This window comes from Dermacentor silvarum, chromosome 9 (genome assembly GCF_013339745.2).
Source record: "Dermacentor silvarum isolate Dsil-2018 chromosome 9, BIME_Dsil_1.4, whole genome shotgun sequence".
Taxonomy (NCBI): domain Eukaryota; kingdom Metazoa; phylum Arthropoda; class Arachnida; order Ixodida; family Ixodidae; genus Dermacentor; species Dermacentor silvarum.
Genome location: NC_051162.1, coordinates 118201848 through 118225730, shown reverse-complemented (window position 1 = coordinate 118225730; position 23883 = coordinate 118201848). Strand labels below are relative to the sequence as shown.

Here is a 23883-nt window from a genome sequence, read left to right as displayed (position 1 = left end):
CCAACGATTATGCTCGCCAATGTCATCTTTTATCTCGGCGGCACCCCACGCGTGTGGCACCAAACACATGACGACGAGATAACAAGTTGGGACACTTTCAAAGAAAAGCTACGGGAACTGTTCGGCGACCCCATTGGGCGCAAGGTTGCCGCGAGAAAGGCTCTTGCTTCTCGTGTTCAGACCTCTACAGAGCCGTACGTTTCGTACATACTCGACGTCTTGGCTCTCTGCCGCAAAGCTGACGATGGTATGTCTGAAGCAGATAAAGTAGCCCATGTGCTAAAAGGCATTGCCGACGACGCTTTCAATTTGCTTGTTTTCGGCAATGTCGCGACTATCGACGCCATCATAAAAGAATGCCGTCGCCTTGAACACGCTAAGAGCCGCCGTATCACACCCCACATCACGCGGCTACCCAACACTGCTGCTACGTCGACATGTGAGGGTCGACCGCGTCAGGCCACTACCTGTGACGACGTGACCCGTATTGTTCGCCGCGAGCTCGAGGCCACCTGTTCCCCAGCTTTCTCCGCGACGCCTCCCGATCCGCCAGCTACCACGATTGCGATGATTCAGGCCGTCGTAAGACAGGAATTTGAGAACATGGGTCTGAACTCCGTGTGTTCCACGTCTCAACCTAGCATTCCCCAGTTCTCTTGCTGCCCTCCTCGCCCTCGGCAATCCTTTTCTGCCACATCTCGCCGCAACCCGTCCGAATGGCGTACCCCTGATGACAGGCCGATCTGCTTCCACTGCTGTCGCATCGGCCACGTCGCTCGTCACTGCCGCAACCGGTGGCAACCTCCTCCTCGGACATACGCCGCCGCTTATTCCCGCACCTTTGGACCTTCTGCTCCCTATGCCACCCGCCATGAACCCTCTGCCGCTGATGCCCCTGCTCCGAACCTTCGCTACAGTCGCTCACCCTCACCTCGACGCCATCAGTCTCGTTCGCCCCAACCACGTCGCTTTTCTTCGCCGCCTATCGCCTCCCGGATGCCGCCGGAAAACTAGGCACTGCAGCTTCTGGAGGTGAAGCTGCGTGGTCGACCCTGCCCTCAAATCCTCTGCTCACGTTGCCTACGAACGAAAACCTTCTTGACGTTGACGTCGACGGTTATCCTGTCACTGCTCTGATCGATACAGGGGCCCACATTTCAATCATGAGTGCTGCCTTCCGACGACGACTCAGAAAGCTCCTCACCCCAGCGTCGGCACGCGTCGTCCGCGTTGCGGATGGCGGTACTGTCCCTATCGTCGGCATGTGTACGGCACGTGTCAGCATCGCCGGCCGCCACACTCCTGTCCTCTTCACCGTGCTTGCTCATTGCCCCCACGACCTAATTCTCGGACTCGATTTTCTCTCTGCGCATTCTGCCCTTATTGACTGCTCTGCCAGTACCCTTCGCCTTGAGTTGCCGATTCTCGCAGAACCTCCTAATGAACCCCAGTGCCGCTTACGCCCCAGCGACTTTATTCGCCTACCACCAAAGTCAATAGCCTATATTGAACTGTTGTCTTCCCGACCTGTTCCTGATGGCGAGTACCTCGTCACTCCTCTGCCCGAGATTCCTCTACAGTATAACGTCACCGTGCCTCACAGTATTCTTACTATTACTAATAACTGCACTCGCCTGCCGATCTTTAACTTTGGGTTGGCAAAACAAATTCTCCCGCAAGGTATTTGCCTTGCCAACGTTGATTGCCTCGGCGACCATCAAGTGGCAACTTTACCAACTGATGGTTCTTCCGAGCTCGGCGTGTCCCTCGCCCCAACGTCTGGCGCCGATCCCAACATAAAGAAAATGGTTGCGGCGGACCTGTCCTCTACACAGGCTGAAGACCTTTGCAAAGTGTTATCGGCCTACCGAGATATTTTCGATTTCGACGATCGCCCTTTGGGCCAGACGCTCGCGGTCAAGCATCGGATTCCAACTGGCGATGCTACGCCTATTCACCGACGACCATATCGCGTTTCTGCGTCGGAACGCCGAGTAATTCAAACTGAAGTGACCAAAATGCTAGATAAAGACATCATTGAGCCTTCTTCGAGTCCCTGGGCGTCCCCTGTGGTGTTGGTTAAGAAGAAGGATGGCACGTGGCGCTTCTGTGTAGACTACCGACATTTGAACAAAATTACTAAGAAGGACGTCTACCCGCTCCCACGTATCGACGACGCCCTTGACTGCCTTCACGGTTCCAGCTATTTCTCTTCTATTGATCTTCGCTCTGGATACTGGCAGATTGCTGTTGACGATATGGACAGAGAAAAAACCGCTTTCATAACACCTGATGGCCTATACCAATTTAAAGTAATGCCGTTTGGGTTATGCAATGCCCCTGCCACCTTTGAGCGTATGATGGACTCCTTGCTCCAAGGTTTTAAATGGTCCACGTGTCTCTGCTACCTCGACGACGTCATCGTCTTCTCGCCAACGTTCGACTCTCACCTTGAGCGTCTAACAGCTATACTTGATGTATTTCGAAAGGCGAAGCTGCAACTCAACTCGTCCAAATGTCGTTTTGGCCGCCGCCAAATTACTGTTCTGGGCCATCTCGTCGACGCTTCCGGAGTGCAGCCTGATCCCGACAAAACTCGCGCCGTCCGAGACTTTCCGGTTCCGAAGACAGCCGCAGACGTTCGCAGTTTTGTTGGGCTATGCTCGTACTTTCGTCGTTTTGTTCAAGATTTCGCGGCAATTGCTCGACCCCTCACTAATCTTCTGAAGAAAGGCGCACAATTTTCGTGGGGTACTTCAGAAGCCACCGCCTTCTCTCGTCTCGTCACTCTTCTCACCTCACCACCCATTCTCGCCCACTTCGACCCTGATGCCCCTACAGAATTGCGTACAGATGCCAGTGGTCATGGTGTAGGTGCCGTCTTAGCCCAGTGTCAGCGTGGCCAGGATCGCGTTATTGCTTACGCAAGCCGCCTCCTGTCACCATCGGAGCGCAACTATTCCATTACGGAAAGGGAATGCCTTGCTGTTGTTTGGGCAGTTGCGAAGTTCCGTCCTTACCTTTACGGTCGTCCTTTCTCCGTAGTCACGGACCATCATGCCCTCTGCTGGCTCTCATCGCTAAAAGATCCTACAGGCCGGCTTGGTCGATGGGCTTTGAGACTACAAGAATTTTCATATTCCGTGATCTACAAGTCTGGCCGCCTGCACCAAGACGCTGACTGCTTGTCGCGTTACCCTGTTGACGACTCTGACACCTCCAATACTGACAATGCTGCTTGCGTTTTCTCAGTATCCCAGCTCCTTCATTTCGCCGACGAGCAACGTCGTGATGCCTACATCAGAGCACTCATCGACCGTTTGGAACACTCTCCGGCCGATGCTACTCTACGCCTCTTCGTCCTCCGCGACGGTACTCTGTACCGTCGTAACCTTCATCCGGACGGCTCTGAGTTCCTACTTGTAGTACCTAAACACCTCCGCTCAACCGTTCTAGAAGAGCTTCACGACGCACCAACGGCAGGACACCTCGGCGTATCTCGAACCTATGACCGAGTACGTCGCCGCTTTTTCTGGCCGGGCCTTGCCCGTTCCGTACGGCGTTACGTCGCCGCTTGTGAACTTTGCCAACGACGCAAGAAGCCTTCCCAGCTCCCCGCTGGTTACCTGCAGCCGCTCGACATCCCGGCCGAGCCCTTCCATCGTATTGGCTTAGACCTTCTCGGCCCCTTTCCGGAATCTACATCAGGAAACAAGTGGGTTGCCGTCGCTGTGGACTATGCGACCCGCTACGCCGTAACACGCGCTCTTCCGACCAGTTGCGCTACTGACGTCGCGGACTTCCTCCTCCACGATATCATTTTGATGCATGGTGCTCCGCGTCAAATGCTCACCGACCGTGGCCGTACGTTCTTGTCCAAAGTCATTGACGACATCATGCGTGCCTGCTCAATACAGCATAAAATTACCACCTCCTACCACCCACAAACGAACGGCCTCACTGAGCGTCTGAACCGCACGCTTACAGACATGCTATCGAAGTACGTTTCAACCGACCACCGTGACTGGGACCTTGCTCTACCTTACATTACCTTTGCGTACAACTCTTCCCGTCTCGAAACTGCTGGCTTTTCCCCGTTTTACCTCTTGTATGGCCGAGACCCGACGCTACCACTCGACACTGTGCTTCCGTCCACCACAGCTTCCACTAGTGATTATGCCCGTGATGCAATCGCCCGTGCTGACCATGCTCGCCAACTTGCGCGTGCTCGTCTGCAAGTCTCTCAAGAAAAACAAAAACAACGCTACGACCTCCGTCACCGTGATGTGCATTTTGCGCCCGGCACCCTCGTGTTGCTTTGGTCACCGTCGCGTAAAGTTGGCCTTTGTGAAAAACTGCTCCCCTGTTACACCGGCCCATATCGCGTACTCCGCCAAGTGACCGATGTCACCTACGAAATCGTTCTCGCCAAGCCCACTACGTCCTCCGCTGTGACCACCAGTGATATTGTCCACGTCGCCCGACTCAAACCCTACAACTCTCCACGCGCATTGGATATTTAACAGCACCGTGACGGTGCTTTTGCCGCCGGGGGGGGGGGGGGGGGTAGTATTACGATATCACCGAAAGATGTTCAAGGGACGAGCCGCCGCGAGAAAGACGATGAAGTGTGTCTGTGCTCTTGGTGCGAGCGAGTGTGGACCTGGCTGTCTGGCTCCAGTGTAAATAGCCTGTAAATAGCCTCTTTCGTCTGTGTCCTTCCACACGTAACAATATTGCTACCAAAGCCGCTCACCTTACTTCGTGTGACATTGCTGTGTTGCTATCGCATTCATTGCTTCGCCCTTAGGGCGAAACTGTGACATTTTTTAGTACTAAGCGCGGCGCCGTCCCGGAGAGATACAGGCGACAGGCGGTTTGTTAGTCCGTGAGTATGGCAGCAGATACGTCCCTATTCTCCGCGTCCCTAATTGCAAGTGCACTCGCTTCGGCTTCTGCTGTGCTGGCAGATTTTGCCCTGACCGATGCCGCTATCACACGATTTTGGTTCGTGGCTACCACCGGCCGTATACTTGTCCCTGTCCGTTTGACTCGCGTCTGTGTAGTACACGTCCGGTTGTCCTCTAAATCTTTGGTGCAAGGTTCTCGCTCGGGCCTTCCGGCGCCCTGCATGATATCTCGGACTCATATTCTTCGGAATTGGGGATACCATTATGTGCTGCCCGACTTCCTGGGTCATCTGCACAGTCTCTTCTGCACTGAACTGGGGGCGGAGGGCAAAGCCCAGTTTGGTTAATATGGCCCGACCCTGCATTGATGCGCACAGCCGTTCCTTTTGCGCGATGAGGGTGGCCGTCGCATATTCCTCGAAGGTATTGTGGATTCCTAATTTGTCGAAACGTTCTGTACTGGTATTTTCTTGGAGCCCTAGAGCAGCTTTAAATGCCCGCCGAATGATAGAATGTCCCACAACAATTCCCTGTCTACGTTGTCATAAGCTCCTAAGGCGACGGCAGCGCCGCCACAATTTCCACATTTTTTGCTTCACCATCGGCGCTCGCCAAGGCGTCCGCTGGACTGCGCTGCTAGCCATAGAGTTCTTACTATATTACTAGAGCGTAATCTAGTACACTCTAATATTACTGTACTATCGTACGGGGCGTGACAAAGTTGGGTCCAAAACCTGATATCAATAATGCGTTTCTGGCTACAAAAATCGCTTTTGGAGTATTTAACCAGCTTTTTTAATCTAGAGGGCGCCACCACATGAGGCGTCAAAGCCGCAGCGGCTACATCATCATCATCATCATCATCATCATTATTTGCGCAAAGTTGTTTGGAAGTGTGTTTGGATGACGCACGTGTTTTTCGGCGCTCGATTTGGTGGGCCGGTTTGTGCTGCTGTCTCCAAGACCAACGTCCCTACCTCCTGTGGCAAATAACAAGCGTGAGTGTTGTTAGTTCTAAGCGGAACGCCTTCTCGCATGACAGCAAGACTAGTTAGTATCTTGCAAGCGATCTCAATCAGTGAGATAAAGGATGTCGCCCGCTTGTTTCGGGATACCAGAGAAAGCTCGCTCTCCATGACTAAAGTCGAAATAAGCTGCCTTGGACTCGCTGAACAATAGGACAAATTACCAGCGAAAACAATTGAAACTTTACATGCTCTTTTACCCCAAATGGAATGTTACGGAAAAACTTTCTTATGCATGTTGATGGCCTGCTGTCCCATGTTAGGGAAAAGGGGGAATGGGAAAACAGGCTGAAGTTATATCCTTACGCTTCTTCGGAATAAAAAGAAAATCAGTTGGTTGCACTATTTAGCGAAAAGGTTCAGAGTAGAGGAATTTCGATACAGCGAAGTGCCGATTTTGACGACGTCTTTATATTGAGGTTTAAGAATGGTCATTCAGTGCACCTGTTGATCAGCTTTCATCAGCTCATTAAATTTTGAACCAACTGTTAAAAATTAATTTCCTCATTTCGTTCCTTAATTGGTTCAACTACGGTGCTGGCAGTCCTACAGCTAGCAGTGGAGTGTGTTTCTCTAGTTACATATATAAAAATTCATTTTGACTGAAGTATGCTATGATAGCTTCCCTATGCAAAATGTTGCCATGCAAGGAGATAAAGAAAGCCCCTGGTTGTTTTGATGTCTGCTGGTGTCTTTTCCGCCTATCAGTAGAATCAAAAAATCCTTTGCATAGCAATTATACGGAAAAATTTCTGTATAATTCCTTCATCCGAATAAAAAGAAAATCAGTTGGTTGCACTACTTAGCGAAAAGGTTGAATTTCAGTGTAGCGGTATTTCGATACAACGAAGTGCCGATTTGACTGACTTCTTTATATTGAAGGTTTAACTATTGTCATTCAGTGCACCTGTTATCAGTTATTCATCAGCTCTTTAAGTTTGAACCAACTGTTAAAAGTCCATTTGCTCATTTCATTGCTTAATTGGTTCAACTACGGTGCTGGATGACCTGCAGCTAGCAGTGGGGTGTATTCATTTACATGTATATGAAAATTAATTTTGACTGAAGCATGCTATGATAACTGCCCTGTTCAAAACGTTATCATGCAAGGAGATAGCCCTGGTTGTTTTGATGTCCTCTGGTGTCCGTTTCTGCTTATCAGTAGAATCCAAAAATTCTTTGCAAGGAAATTATACAGAAAAGTTCTCATTCTGTTGGAAGAATTTGACTCGCAACCAACAGATTGGCAGTTGAGGATTGTACCTCTCAGCCACTCTGGTGATGCTACATCAGTGGAGAATATTGATCCTGGAGAGCGAGATTGGGCCAGCAGCTGCCTTGATTGTCCAATGCCCACTGAGAGTCTGCGTAATGGATAGAGCTGGCATATGTATGTGCCTTCGTCGTGTTCTAGCACATAAGCTTCCCGGTTGTGGAGGTGATTCTAAATTATCTTCATTTACGTGTAATGACAATGATTGTGTGTGTCTACATCATTCAAGGTCCGTTTGATTCGCCTACACCACTGTGAAGCTGTTCACGGCGGTTCACAAGCAGTTCAGAAATAGTGCAGCTTTATTTCTTCGGTGCAGATGTTTTGTTTTTGTCTAATGTGCACGGAATGCGTAAATTTTAGAAGTCCTGAGCTGCTGGTATTATCGGCTTCTGAGGCGCTCATACACCCTTGCTTGCATAGGCACAGCAGACGCCCGTAAGCATGGTTTTAACAGCGCTTGTGCATGTGTGCTGCATGTGTCATCTGCTATGTTGCTGTTTTGCACCTGTACGTCTGCACCAAATTGGCACTGCCACTAGAGAGGGTGCAGCAAAATTGTGGACCAGCCCTCCACCTTTTGAATTGAACGGCATGCTTCAAAGGGCACCATTGCTGCACCGCTGAAACGAATGGCCGGGTGCAGCGCCTCGTAAACTGCTTCATGTGATGCTGGTTAATTCAATGTACCTTTCATGTTGTAGTGCTTTGCTTCTAATTTTTACAGGTTGGCACTGGCGTCCTTTTGTGTTCAAGGCTAGCGTGACGCCAATAATGGAGTAGCCCAAATATGAACTTTAGAAATGCTGGACGAATCCAGCAGTAAGAAGCTAGTCTTGTTTTAGTCGAGAACAGTGGTTAAGTATGGACAGGTAAGAGGAGGAAGTAAAGCCGAGTCTTTCGACTTCACCACAAGGATGTGCAAGTACCACAAATGAATAAGACTCAACATTCTTTTATTTCTTGTTAGGAGATTGCTTGCTCGCACCTGTTAATGGTGATATTTATAAAAACTTACCGTAGCAGTTTAAGGCTTACGGCGAATTACGTTTCGCCAGATATCACATCACTGTTTTGCCTTATTGGTGAAACTAATTTTTTTTTCTGCCCTGATCATTTCTTTCCTGCGCAATAGTTTGGAAGCAAGAAGTGGTTAGCTCAACTGTTCTGTTTACATAAGTCTTGTCACGAAGAAACCGGCATCGACAAATACATGCAGATGGCAACTGGGCTTTATTCATCGTTACTGGTAACTGCCGTCGTGAAATAAAGTCAAAGAAATACAGCATGCACAATTACTTGTCACTGCTGGCGTGTTTGTGATTGTTGGTGAACACGGTGTCGTCCATCATGTCACTGAAGCTATTGCACAGGCAGCTCTTGCTGCTGCCGCGACAAAATGGAGCACAGCACAGCATTTCACTTACTGTGCTTGCATTCATACAATGCGTGACTTTGAAGACCACTGGTTTGTGGTGCCTGCACAACAGCACCGATAGTCTTGCTCAAGGTTGCTAATAATAGGTAATAAACACATTAATGCGGCGCAGACAGTATACAAAATCAGGAGAACAAAGGCGTGAAATGTGTGCCCTTAGTTGACGTACAGCGTGCCAAATCAAGGCATATCCGCAGTGCTTGTGCCTCAAGGCTCCAGTGTTGCATACGAGATGACCCCGTGTTAACACAGGCATGCCAGGCCCATGATGGTATTACTGAATGTTCAGTTGGTCGCACTTTGTTGCAGCAGAAGCTGGCACTAATACTATGCTCCCAGTCCTCTCACTATGATGCTTTACAATTAAGAAGTGTTTTAACCAAAATATGTGTAGATTTCACAAACTTGGTCATTCAGAATATATATATACATATATTGCGCAAATCAAAATGGTTGTCCTGCTGTTCTCTGATCTGATGTGAAATCACCAAGACTTAATGAATGAAGAAAGAAGCGATCTGTAGCACTAGTGTCTATGTTCTTTCATTCTCTTGGCATTTTGCAATTATATTTTTGTTTTGGAATGAAAACCATTTCTAGGGTAACCTATCTTTTTTTCTTGGTGCAGCAATGAGGCATTCCAGCTGTTAAGCAACTGTTGATTTTAAAGTCATATCAAGGATACTGCCACAGCTGTAACTCCTGTGCCTGTGAGAGAGCTAAGCATGATCTGAAGCATGCACCACGGCCCATATAGGCCAGCGTCGATATGAATTCCATTTGTGCCCTTGGAGATTCTCGCAAACATTCAAGCTGAAGCAACACCTGCAACCCACACAAGCAAGAGGCCGTTTGAGTGCCCTTCATGTCCTCAGAGCTTCTCACAAAAGGTAAAGTTGAAGCAACACCTGCGCATCTCAGCTGAGATGCCATTTCATTGCCCATTATGTCCTTGGAGCTTCTCAAAAAAAGAGCAGACTGAAGATTCACATGCGCATCCACTCGGGTGAGAGACCATTTCAGTGCCCTACATGCCCTCAGAGCTTCTCATACAAGTGTGCGCTGAAGACTCATGTGCGCATCCACACAGGCGAGAGGCCATTTCACTGCCCTTTGTGTCCTCGGAGCTTTTCGCAAAAGTCCACGCTGAACCAAAAAGTGCGCATCCACACAGGCGAGAGGCCATTTCAGTGCCCTGCATGCCCTCAGAGCTTCTCACAAAATTGTAATCTGAACCGACACATGCGCACCCACACAGGCGAGAAGCCATTTCAGTGCGTGCCCTCAAAGCTTCTCACTCAAGACCACACTGAAGAAACATGTGCGCATCCACACAGGCGAGAGGCCATTTCAGTGCCCTGCATGCCCTCAGAGCTTCTCACAAAATTGTAATCTGAACCGACACCTGCGCACCCACACAGGCGAGAAGCCATTTCAGTGCAGTGCGTGCCCTCAAAGCTTCTCACAAAAGAGTCTCCTGAACCGACACATGCTCACCCACAGGCGAGAGGTCATTTCAGTGCCCTTCATGCTCTCGGAGCTTCTCAGAGAAATCCTCATTGAAGAATCATATGTGCATCCACACAGGCGAGAGGCCATTTCAGTGCCCTTTATGCCCTCAGTGCTTCTTGGACAAGTCCACACTGAACCGTCACGTGTGCATCCACACAGGCGCGAAGCCATTTCAGTGCCCGGCATGTCCTCATAGCTGCTCACGAAAGGGTAATCTGGAACACGTGGCGTACCCACACAGGTGAGAGGCCATTTAAGTGCCCTACATGCCCGCAGAGCTTCAAATCGAAGTATGTCCTTAAGAATCACACAGGCAAGAGGCCATTCCATTGCCCTGCATGCCCTAGGAGCTTTTTGGACAAGTCCACACTGAACAGTCACATGCGCATCCATACAGGCGCGAAGCCATTTCAGTGCCCTGCATGCCCTCAGTGCTTCTCACGAAATTGTAATCTGAACAGACACCTGCGTACCCACACAGGCGAGAGGCCATTTCAGTGCCCTTCATGCTCTCAGAGCTTCTCACAGAAGACCTCACTGAAGAATCATGTGTGCATCCACACAGGCGAGAGGCCATTTCAGTGCCCTTCATGCCCGCAGTGCTTCTTGGACAAGTCTGCACTGAACAATCACGTGTGCATCCACACAAGTGAGAAGCCATTTCAGTGCCCTGCATGCCCTTATAGCTGCTCACGAAAGAATAATCTGAAACAACACCTGCGCACCCACACAGGCGAGAGGCCATTTCAGTGCCCTAGATGCCCCCAGAGTTTGAAATTGAAGTATGCCCTTAAGAATCACATGCACATCCACACAGGCGAGAGGCCATTTCAATGCGGTGCATGCGCTCAAAGCTTCTCACGAAAGAGTCTCCTGAACCGACACATGCTCACCCATAGAGGCGAGATGCCATCTAAGCACCCTTAATGCCCTCGAAGCTTCTCTTGAGTCCTCACTGTAGGTTCGCCTGCACGTCAAAAAAGTGAGAGGCTGTTTCAGTGCATTTCATACTTTCAAAAAAGCTCTAATTTACAGATCCCCAAGCCAGTGCACACGAGAAATCGTTCACAAGGGTCACGTGTAAAGGTCTCGTCAGTGTGTCTCCTGTCATAAGTGTTGACATTTGAATACACTTGCTGAACAGTAGTGCTAAGTTGTGAAACATTATTTCTTGGTTGTCATGTTTTTCTTAGATTTTTCTTATAATGCCAGTGTATGTATACCTATTTTTCTTCATAAAATAGTTGGAAGGTAGTGTTCATGTCGTTCCCTGTCCCCTGTGTCAATTTCTCACTTCAACTCTACCCCTGGATTGCCAAGGAGCCTACTCCCAACTTTTGCAGAGTGTTTTCTGTAAGACGGTTATTTTTGTAGCCTGTGGGTTCTATACATGTGTGAGTCTTTGGAGGTCTTTCCATTATTATGATGTTTAAGCCTTTTATTGTCTTACATATGAGCAATTCTTTGATGCATTCAATTAGGTGCTAATTACGAAATCAATTGCATAAGCATGTTTCAGCATGGTAAATAAAACACTGCTTTTTGAATGGGTATCGTTAATTGTTGATAATTCAATGGTTGCATTGATAGCATGTAATTTTCAATTCATTAGCATTTTATTGTGCTGAATGCTTTAAGATATATGAAGTGACGGCACTTGTTTATTGTTTATTGCCATTTAATGCCATTATGAGAAATTGTGTTCAGCATTTCAAATTACTATGCAAGTACTGTTATTGATGTGCAGTTTTAATTTCTACTATGGTTCAACTATAGCTTTGGTTATACTGAATGCACTGGTATTGTATTTTGTTTAGTGTAAAGATCTGTGCAGACCTTTGAGAACCGTGAAAATTGTTTAATAATACAATCTTGTTCTCGTGGATTGAAGGTCATTTAATTTCTATTCATTCTTAACCATTTCAGTGTCGGGATTTTTTCTCAGATATCATAAAACGAGCACAGCAGTTTATTTTTGGGTAAATGGAAGGGAAGAAGTGACATGGATAATGGCAAATGCACTCTTAGTATTGTCCTCGCATTTCTATCTTCGTTTTCTATGTCGTATGTGTGTCGTATTCAGATGCACATGCTTGCACAATAGCGCTGCTTTGTCGGGGTAAAAAAAAATAACCTATAAACATCTGACAAATGGCAGAAACACACAAGAGTGGTGGCCTTGTGCTACGGCAGAAATATTTAACGGGCAATCGTTGAGGTCCAGGAGCCAACCCTTTCATCACGGATGTGTGCACTGAGCAGTGCAACGACCCCCACAAAGAAGCGCATTCAAGAGCGCGCTAACAGAAACCCAGACTGAGAAAATCCAGAGAGATGAGAAATTATGTATCAAGAAACATCCAACTGATGGCAGAGCTACGTCAGATCTTGCCAGCTTCGTTACTGGCACGTCAGACGAGAGTGGAGATAGTATGGGTATGTCAGTGGCATGGTGGGACAGAAACGTATCGGTGGATTAGTGACACTGGAAAAAAATTTAAATGCCTAAAATGTCACTTAATGAACTATAGCTTTGTAGGGACACCTTGAGTAATTAAGATGTATGGGTGTTTGTTGCCACCACAGACCCTGAGCTACCACTTTCCAGCCGTAATCCGTACTGGAATAATAGATTGAAAGGCTGAGGGTTAGAAACTGCAAAGGCGACCAGTACAGGTCTTTGTTAACTCGTGGTCTATGAGTTCTCTGCCTACCAACCAGGCTGAGAGCTCTGGCCCCTTGCTCAGACTCATCAGCAAGACTTATTGAACGAAGAAAAAGGTGATCTGTAGCACTATTGTCTAGGTTCTTTCATTCCTCTAGCATTTTGCACTTGCATTTTTGTTTTGAAATGGAAAGCATTACTTCAGTAACCTGTATTTTTTTCTTGGTGCAGCAATGAGCCATTCCAGCTGTGAAGCAACTGTGGATAGTGAAGTCATATCAAGGATACCACCACCGCTGTAACTCCTGTGCCTGTGAGACAGCTAAGCATGATCTGAAGCACGCACCACGGTCCATATAGGCCAGCATCGATATGAATGCCATTTGTGCCCTTAGTGCTTCTTGCAAACATTCAAGCTGAAACACTTGCAACTCGCACAGGCAAGAGGCCATTTGAGTGCCTTTTATGCCCTAGAGCTTCTCGCAAAAGGTTATTCTGAAGCAACACCTGCGCCTCTACACAGGTCAGATGCCTTTTCAGTGCCCGTCATGCCCCCAGAGCTTCTCACAAAATTCTCATCTGAAACGGCACCTGCGGACCCACACATGCGAGAGGCCATTTCAGTGCCCTTCATGCTCTCAGAGCTTCTCATACAAGTCTGCATTTAATAATCACTTGCGCATCCACACAAGTGAGAGGCCATTTCAGTGCCCTGTATGCCCTCAGAGCTACTTACAAAAGGGTCATCTGGTAAGACACTTGCGCACCCACACAGGCGAGAAGCCATTTCAGTGCCCTGCATGCCCTCAGAGCTTCTCAAGAAATTTTTATCTGAAGGGACACCTGCGCACCCACACAGGTGAGAGACCATATCAGTGCCCCTCATGCCCTCGGCGCTTCTCGGACAAGTCCTGTCTGAACCGACACCTACGCGTCCACACTGGCGAGAGGCCATTTCAGTGCCCTGCATGCCCTCTGAGCTTCTCAAGAAATTTTCATCTGAAGCGACACCTGCGCACCCACACTGGTGAGAGGCCATTTCAGTGCCCCTCATGCCCACAGAACTTCTCAGACGAGTTTCCTCTGAAGAATCATGTGCGCATCCACACTGGCGAGAGGCCATTTCAGTGCCCGGCATGCCCTCAAAGCTTCTCACAGAAGTTTAATCTGAAAAATCATGTGCGAATCCACACAGGCGAGAAGCCATTTCAGTGCCCTGCATGCCCTTATAGCTGCTCACAAAAGAGTAATCTGAACAAACACCTGCGCACCCACACAGGCGAGAGGCCATTTCAGTGCCCTTCATGCCCTTATAGCTGCTCACAAAAGAGTAATCTGAACAAACACCTGCGCACCCACACAGGCGACATGCCATCTCGGCACCCTTCAAGCCCTTGAAGCGTCTCTTCAAGGACTTCACTGTAGGTTTGCCTACACATCCAAAAATGTGAGAGGCTGTTTTAGTGTGTTTCATATTTTCAAAAAACTCTGTAATGTACAGGTCCTCAAGCCAGTGCACACGAGCAATTGTTGAAGCAGAAAAAAATTCAAAGTTCGCAAGATTCACGTGTACAGGTCTCGTCAGTGCATCTCCTGTCATCAGAGTTGACATTTCAGTGCACTTGCTGAACAGTAGTGCTAAGTTGTGAAACATCATTATTTCTTGGTTGTCATGTTTTTCTTAGTTTTTTTTTTCGTATAATGCCAGTGTATGTATACTTATTTTTCTTCATAAAATAGATGGAAGTTAGTGTTCATGTCGTTCCCTGTCCCCTGTGTCAATTTCTCACTTCAACTCTACTCCTGGATTGCCAAGGAGCCTGCTCCCAACTTTTGCAGAGCTTTTTCTGTAAGACTCATATTTTTGTTGCCTGTAGGTGCTATACATGTGCGAGTCTTTGGAGGTCTTTCCATTATTATGATATTTAAGCTTTGTATTGTCTTACATATAAGCACTTTTCTGATGCATTCAGGCAATTAGGTGCTAATTAGGAAATCAATTGCATAAGGATGTTTCAGCATGGTAAATAAAACACTGCTTTTTGAATGGGTATCGTTAAGTGTTGATAATTCAATGGTTGCATTAATAGCATGTAATATTTCAATTCATTAGCATTTTATTGTGTTGAATGCTTCAAGATATATAAAGTGACAGCACTTGTTTATTGTTGTTTATTGCCATTTAATGCCATTATGGCAAATTGTGTTCTCCATTTGAAATTACTAGGCAAGTACATTTATTGATGTGCAATTTTTATTTCTACCATGGTTCAACTATAGCTTTGGTGATACTGAATGCATTGGTATGATATTTTTTTAATTCTTGTAAAGATCCGTGCAGACCTTTGAGAACTGTGTAAAATTGCTTAATAATACAATCTTGTTCTGGTGGATTGAAGGTCGTTACATTTTTATCCATTCTTAACCATTTCAGTGTCAGGATTCTTTCTCAGATATTATAAAAGGAGCACGGTAATTTATTTTTGGTTATTCGGACGTGAAGAAGTGACATCGATAATGGCAAATTCACTCTTAGTACAGTCTTCGCATTCCTATCTTCGTTTTCTATCGCCTGTCTATGTTGCGTTCAGATCCGCATGCTTGCGCAATAGCGCTGCTTTGTTACGGTAAGAAAAATAACCTATAAACATCTGACGAATGGCAGAAGCACACAAGAGTGGTGGCCTTGTGCTACTCCAGAAATATTTAACAGGCAATTGTTGCAGTCCAGGTGCCTTCCATCTCGGATGTGCGCACCGTGCAGCGCAAGGACCGCCATGCAGAAGTGCATTCTACAGAACGCTAAGAGAAACCCAGACTGAAGAAAATTCAATGAGACGAGAAACTATGCTTCAAGAAGCATCCAACAGATGCCGTAACCACCTCAGATCTTGCCAGCTTCGTTACTGGCTCGTGAGACGACAGTGGAGATCGTATCGGTATATCAGTGACATGGTGGGACAGAAACGCAGGAACGTACCGGTACATCCGTGACTTTTTAAAACAATTTAAATGCCTGAAATGTCACTTGAACTGTAGCTTAGTAGGGAAATCTCGAGTAATCAAGGTGTATGGGTGCTTGGCGCCACCGCAGACCTTGAGCTCCCGCTCCCAAGCTATAATCCGCACTGGGACGATAGATTGAAAGGTTGAGGGTTAGAAACTGCAAACGCTGGTGGCAGAGTGTCTTTTTCGATTCTTGGCCTACGGGTTCTCTGCCTACCAGCCAGGCAGAGCGCTCTGATACCTTGCTCTGGCTATTATAGTGAACCTCCGCCAAGTTTTTTGCAGAACCCTCAAACTCGTATGTATACTATGAATTATTCTCCCCTCCCAACTTGAAAAAAAATAACGACCTTTAAAGGGAGTTTGCACAGAAGAATTTCAAAAAGAAATGAACGCTGAATAGTTTGCACCATGAAATCTGTCTTTTCCATAGCAAGGTGCTGTAAGAGTGGCGTCGGTCCTGAGTACAAAGCCAAAAAACTGGCGTAGAGGACACGCTGGTACAGTCAAAGGGGAAAAAAAGATGAAACTCCAAAAAGCAAATTTAATCGCTGATTGGGCAGTGAAAATTGCAATTCACCCCAGTCTATACACTATTCGAAGTATTGACTTGGAGAGAAACTTGCTAAATGAGAGACGGTAATTTTAGATTCCCTGTTTGACCAAGTGATTTCTTCAGTTGGGTGCACAGCAATAGAAAAGGGGAAGCATGGTTGATGAAAACCCACCATCTAGTCCTCATCCTAAAGGGGCCGTGACACCAAATTTTCGAGCATAAATTATGCATTGCATGCTCTGTGCACATCCTACAACAAGGTGTCAAAATTTGAGTGCCTTCAGTGCAGTAGGAAATTTATATATCAATTTTTTAAATGTTGTAGTTGAGCAGTAATGCAGTCTGGCGACACGGAGTTGTGACGAAATGAATTCGCTCCCCCTGAAATGGCTCCCTCGGGTAACAGATGGCTGTCTCGAATGGCATGCCTTTATTTACTGCAAACACCCGAAGTTATTATAGCAGCTGGAAATACGTTTTGGCCTGCCATGGGTTGTTTGTTTTTGCATGTGTTTATGTGTCGTTTCTTCTATCGCGCAAGTCAAGAAATTGCAGGCACAATTCAGCAGCGACGCCGCTTCTATACCATTAGGTGCTAGGGCGTGCGGGGAACGTTTTCCAATGTTTTCTCGAACTGTTTCAGAGCGGACAACACAAAGGTGGCCCCTGAGTTCCTGTACATCACAAAGCCTTGCCAAAATGGCAGTTGCTGTCCATGGGATGGGTTGAGCGGCAGCGATTTGAAATTGAAGTTTCGGGTTAAAATGTGCGCTGAAAGCCTTTTGTGTGTGTGTGTGTGTGTGTGTGTGTTTAAGTGTATTGGGGTGTCTACTTTCAGTTACAAAGGGAAACTGAGAACAGTTGGACGACCGTGTCATGGCCGCTATAACCGAATGTGTTTGCGTGAGAAAGTCAACCACCTTAGGTTTCCTCAGCTGTCCAGTCGGGCCGTTCATTCTGAATCCGAGAATATGCTTCAGAATCCAGTGATATGGGCATGGCTCACATTCTTGCTGTGAGAAACTTGCGTGTGCAAAGTGCTGTGAGCATGAGTACAACTTGGTCAACTGTGCGAATGTATTCACAAAGTGCCACAGCTGCAGTGGTCCACATGTAGCCTATTCTGAATCATATGTCCTATTAAAAAAAACAAAAGTAATCTAACTAGAAGTTTAAGAAAACATATTTCCTCGCAGTGCATAGAAGACATGCACAGTTTTCAGATGTAAACTTCGGCCATGCAGCTCGCTGGCGCTGGTGTGTGGTATCTCGAGTCGATGGGGGATGTCAGTATGGCCTTGCTGACCTGGACCTGTCCTCCACGTGGAGTCCTCCTGCAAACGTATGGCTTGGAACAAAGAAGACTTCATAGAAACCGTGCTCGAAAGACTTGTCACCTCCTCCTCCAGCTCCCAATTCCTCCAGTGCTCCACCTGAGCCCATGGGAGTATGTTCTCTTGACTATGGGGAGCAGTGCCTGCTGAATCCCCAAGACCTTTCTTTATTGAGACAAGGTCAAGATCAGCTAGCATAAGTTGACACTTTTCTGGGAGGAACCGTCCCCCTCTAACCAATGTGTCGTGCCCTCCAGCTCTGCTTGAGCCTATGGAGATGGCAGCTGGCACATCAGCCTTGGCGCTGAGAATGCAGAACGCTGCTGAGCAAGCCCAAGAAGTCAGGCTATGAGCAACTGTTCCAGACAAGCCTGGCGTTTAGTTTGAGTACCAGCCACACTAACACTAGCCTTTATTCTATTTCTCATGGTCATGCAAAATAGCAAAATGTAATGATAGAGGTCTTTTACGAAACACTGACGACATACGGAAGATTTTATTCCAATTGAAGCACATGTTATTCTGTCTTTAAAAGGCTCACATCACTCTAAAACATGAATTTCTTAAATATGTAATTTTTTGCAATGATTGGATCAGCTGCACCTATCCCTCAAGTGGAGGGGCTATTGTAGAAATGTTCATTGCAAGTTAACATGTGAACCTCCATATGCCACTTCAAGCTGTAGCCATTCGAGCAGTTTTATTCAACAAGATAACTGCTCTATGCATACCACTAGATCAGCAGCTCGGAGGCTTTTATTTCCAAACTAGTCCTTGAGCTCTCTTCACATGTCAATTTTATCGGAGAGCTTAACTATCGCAACCCGAGGGGATGTTCAAAATGCAGTGCTGGAGGTAAACCTACGTAGAGTCTTATGAGATCTATGGAGCATGTCTGCTTAATAGAAAGGAACATTCGTATTACAGCTACATGCACTGCACCTATTCCGACATGTACCTTGCCACAGGTTCTACATACTTCCATGCCTGCAATGTCGTTTTATTAATTCAAATGGAAGCGATCATTTGCTGGTGTTTCTAGAGAGGCAAATGTTAGACGTTCCCCATGTTTGATGCAAGAATGACTATGTGTTGCAATGTGGGATAAGTTGAAGGAGCATTCCATTGTGACACGTGTATCAATACATCTTCACATACAGGAATTTACATGTACGAGGTGTGTTAAAAAAACGAACATTTGAAATAGCACGCCAACCGGCAGAGGGAGTGCTCTGCGGCTACTGAGCGTATGTAGCGGCAGGCTTAGACAACAAACTGCCATTTCCCGGGTTTCGCTCTGATCGTTAGTTGGTGAGCTACAGCCGCTGAAGTGAGCACATGAACAAGCTGTGCTTCGGATTGGTACCAAAGTGACAATGAAGGAATTGGAAGAACAGCGTGTGGGTGTGAAGTTCTGCTACAAACTTGGGAAAACTTTCAGAGACATTTCAGTTGCTTAGCCAAGCATACGGGGAGGACTATATGAGTCTCACGCAGTGCTATGATTGGTTCAATCGTTTTGAAGATGGAAGAATGTTGGTCGGGTGACGGATCCCAAGCCTGAACGACCTTCCACATCCACAGATGATGCCACGTCGAGAGAGTTCGAACTGTGATTCGTGGAAATCGTTTGACTGTTCGAGAAGTCGCTGACTAAGTCGGTATCAGCGTAGGATCATGTCATAAAATTTTAAGTGACAAACTTGGGGTGCTTCGTGTCAGTGCAAAATTCGTGCCACGTTTGTTGACTGACGAACAGAAGCAGACCCGTTTTGAAATCAGCCAGGAACTGCTCGCCGCTGCCAATGATGATGAAAACTTTTTTAAAGAAAATCGTAACAGTTTTCCCAAGCTTGTAGGATAACTTCACACCCACATGCTGTTCTTCCAATTCGTTCATTGTCACTTTGGCAACAATCCGAAGAACAGCTTGTTCATGTGCTCACTTCAGCGGCTGTAGCTCGCCAACTAACGGTGAGAGCGAAATGCAGCAAATGGCAGTTTGTTGTCTAAACCTGCTGCTACAGGCGCTCGGAAGCTGCAGCGCACTTCCTCTGCCGGTTGCCGCGCTATTTCAAAAGTTCGGTTTCTTTTTGAACACACCTCGTATACCTAACCGACCATATACTTATCGCTACATACGACACCATCCCTCAGTCAATTACTCGAGCTCACACAAAGCCTCGGTGAGATGATGAATGCAAAGTAGCATAAAAAGAACTGTATAAGGCCTCGGATTTTTTTACAAGGTTCCGAACCTTTCAAAAGCTAATTGCCTTTAAACATTGCAAAGAAAATTGGTGATGTACGTGTGCATCGGACAGCAGAAAAGAATAGTTAGTTCATATATAAACTCGTACGCGGTTACTAAGAAGGTCTAGAACAGGTTGGTGCAGGCTCAAAGGGCAAGCCGGCGTGTGCAGTATATCTCACGGGCAAGGCGCTGCAAGAACAGACAGATACACTTTGGGCACATTTTGAGTGTACATGTAGTTCGCAACATTACTAATTAAATGTCTTGCACACAAACCTGCTGCTGAATCAAAACCAATTCGACCCTTGCCTATCCAAGAGTCAATGTGTGCACCTTTGTCCCCAACATTGTATAAATTTTAACAATTGGACATGCACACTTTGTCTGCAGCAGCATGTTTAAGAAAAATGTCACAGTTTCGCCCTAAGGGCGAAGCAATGAATGCGATAGCAACACAGCAATGTCATACGAAGTAAGGTGAGCGGCTTTGGTAGCAACAACACGCAGAACTGTTGTCGACGCCATCGGCGTTTTGCCCGCGTTAGCTCAAAATGCGTGCGGCGTTGGTGACTGTTGCTGGAGCCTCTGATATAAATAGGCACTTGGTGCCGCAGCTAAACGTCGCCTCCCTTCCCTCCCCCTCCCCCACGGCCTCTCGCGCGTCCGAAGAAGGCGCGTTTGCTCTACATATATGGTGATTGTAAAGGAGAAAAGAGACGCCTACTTCTGCAGCCCTTAAGCGAGCACGGCGCAGAACGCGCGTTTGTTCTCCGCCGTGCGTTCACTCCCCGTGAAAGACGCGCCCCTCGCGCCCTTTCACTCGCACATACAGCGTTCGGCGCGCAGCGACGATTTCATCTCCAAATGACGTCATACGGAACCTCACGGCGACGGCGACGCCGACGGCGACGCCGACGGCAGAAATCTGCTTTTGAGTGTCCATATAATTGCTATCGCAATAAAATCTATAGTACTCTATTTTTGCGATGCGGCACAATACACTAATGTTCTTATTCTGCTTTAATATGCAGGTCACCTATTTCTTTGCATGAACAACACGTACAGTTCTTCCGTCGAGAAGTATCACCTTGGTCCTCGTGAATGCTCCATCGTTGAAATCTCACAGTGTACATTCTCATGTAATTACTGTTTGCCAGTTTGACTGAGACTCTAAATGGTGTAGTGTTCATGAACACAAATAATAAATCACTATGAATTTGTAACCCCTACGGTGCATGAACATAAACATTGCATGAGGGGACACATTGCGGAGGTGATAAAGACAGTTGTGCAAATCTCATTTAGTTTTCAAGCATTTATGTAATCACTTCATCAAAAGCTTTGCTTCACACAGATACCAACATGTGCATTACATTAATTTTTGCAGAACTTTTGTTATATAGGTCGAACAGTAAACGCCTTGTTCTGCCTTTTCAGGTGTACTGGTAGGGCCAGAAATTACGTGCAAGAGAATTTGCAAATGCCTGGGTGTTACAAAAATTCACTACTTAACTTTTGAATCATTAACTTTAGGTCACATTGAAATTGTGACCTTGAAGTTAAGCAGTAATAAGGTCATGTCTGCTCGGCAGAAATCCTAACAGTATCACCAGTTTCAAGATATTCATGCCTGAAAGCTGCCAAAAGATACATTGGCCCTGCAGTTAATATCAGCTGGAACTGTTAGGAGGAAAATTTGGAGAAGCTTAACTTGGACCTCAAGGTATTTCGTGGCACATTGAAAGGCCGGATATTTCAGAAGTTGCGCTCATCTTAGGATTTCTTTAAAGCAGACATGACTTCCCTTCTGCTCGTGTTCATTTAAGTTTTTAAAAAAATTGTGGTCTTTATGTCGAAAACCGGGTTGAGATTACGAGGTCCGCCGTTACGAGGGTTGCTTAATTATTCTGACCACGTGTAACCAACGCATATTACCGTGACCTCCGAGATTTGTGCGCGTCATCATGGGCGCGCGAATCTCGGAGATTATACTACATTGCTGTTGTTTCTAGTTGGAAAACCGCGCGTGAGCAAAACAAAATTATAGCCCCCAAGATTTGCATGCGCAAATTTCGGAGGCCTTGGTGCTACACGAGTGATTTTGTATTCCAGCTCCCCTTGAAATGCGGCAGGGATTGGACGCACGACCTCGAGCTCAGCAGTGGAATGTCATAGCCGTAGAGTTTCTCACTATTGACCCTTTTCGCGGAGCAGTTTGTTTTAGAGAAACGAGATGGCGCTCACGGCGGCGCGCCAGGAAGTCACTCTAATTGCATCCTTCCTCTTTTCCTTCCTCCATGCTCTATTGAATTGATACACACAGTCGGGAGTACAAGTAGTCTTTTATTCATGACACTAACATATCATTTTTTAGTATAGCCTTAACCTTAAACAAAAGTTTAGAATGCGAAACACAGTCAAACGCTTTTTGAAAGTCTAAAAAAATGACATCTATTTTAACTCTAGAGGGCGCCACCTTATGAAGCGTTGAAAAGGCAGCGGCTACATCATCATCATCATCATCATTTTTTCACCGCTGCTTTGTAAGTCACACGTGTTTTTCGGCGCTCGATTTGGTGTGCCGGTTTGTTCTGTTCTCTCCAAGACCAACGTCCCTACCTCCTGTGGTAAATGACAAGCGTGAGTATTGGTAGTTCTAAGTGCAACGCCTTCTCGCATCACAGCAAGACTAGTTAATATCTGGCAAGCGATCTCAATCGGGGGAGATATAGGATGTCTCCCGCTCGTTTCGGAATACCACAGAGAGTTCGCTCTGCATGACTGAAGTCGAACGAAGCTGCCTTGTACTCGCTGAAGAAAAAGATAAAATACTAGCGAAAGCAATTGAAATTTTACGTGCCCTTTTACCGCAAATGGAATGTTATGGAAAAACTATTATGCTAGGTGATGGCACGCTGGCCCACGTTTGGGAAAAGGGGGAATGGGAAAACGGGGTGAAGTTATATCCTAACGCTTCTTCCGAATAAAAAGAAAATCGGTTGGTAGCACTACTTAGCGAAAATGTTGAATTTCAGTGTAGCGAAATTTTGATACAACGAAGTGCCGATTTTACCGACTTTATGCCGACGTATGAGTATGGTCATTCCGTGCATCTGATCATCAGTTATTCATCAGCTCTTTAAATTTTGACCCAACTGTTAAAAATCCATTTGCTCGTGTCGTTCCTTAATTGGTTCAACTACGGTGCTGGAAGTCCTGCAGCTAGCAGTGGAGTGTTATTTCTCCATTTACATGTATATGAAAATTCATTTTGACTGAGGCATGCTATGTCAGCTTCCGTGTGCAAAATTTTATCATGCAAGGAGATACAGAACGCCCCTGGTTGTTTTGATGTCTGCTGGTGCCCTTTTCTGCCTATTAGTAGAATCCCAAAATCCTTTGCAAGGAAATTATACACAAAAGTTCTCATTCTGCTGGAAGGATTTGAACTCAACCAACAGATTGGCCGTCGAGGATGATACCTCTCAGCCACTCTGCTGATGCTACATCAGTTGAGAATATTGATCCTGAAGAGCGAGATTGGGCCAGCAGCTGCCTTGATTGTCCGATGCTCACTCAGAATCATGTAATGAGAATGATTCAGTGCGTCTACTTCATTTAAGGTCCGTTCATTCAAGCCCCGGAAGCTCTCAACACGCGGCTACGGTGGCTAGTAACGCGGCCGCTGTGCTCTCAAGTTCCAGCGAACAGCTGCAGAGGGCGATAGCACAGCAGTCACGGCAGGCGAAAATACATAATGGACGTCGGGTTTTGGACACCACGAAGTACAATTTTTCACCGTATGTGACAAAGTTTTTTTTTTGATAACTTTACCTTCTCTACTTCTTTTTTGATCTAATGGTACTGAAAACCTTGCAACTATCACGTGTTTTCAGCTCCCAAAATCACT

At 46.6% G+C, this 23883-nt stretch overlaps 1 protein-coding gene and 1 long non-coding RNA gene across 5 annotated transcripts in view; one reads left to right on the top strand and one right to left on the bottom strand.

Moving 5' to 3' along the window:
- Positions 1-9814: 9814 nt before the first annotated feature.
- Positions 9815-23883, bottom strand: part of LOC125940265 (uncharacterized) — an 81892-nt gene continuing 67823 nt past the window's right edge. The window contains exon 5 of the long non-coding RNA XR_007463494.1: positions 9815-10051. This is a non-coding gene — a long non-coding RNA (uncharacterized LOC125940265). The remainder of the gene's footprint in view (positions 10052-23883) is intronic.
- Positions 22520-23883, top strand: part of LOC119464145 (zinc finger protein 182-like) — a 99956-nt gene continuing 98592 nt past the window's right edge. For all 4 annotated transcript variants that reach the window (XR_007463492.1, XR_007463491.1, XM_049656228.1 and 1 more), the window contains exon 1: positions 22520-22613. The gene's annotated coding sequence lies outside the window, so the exon portion shown is untranslated. The remainder of the gene's footprint in view (positions 22614-23883) is intronic.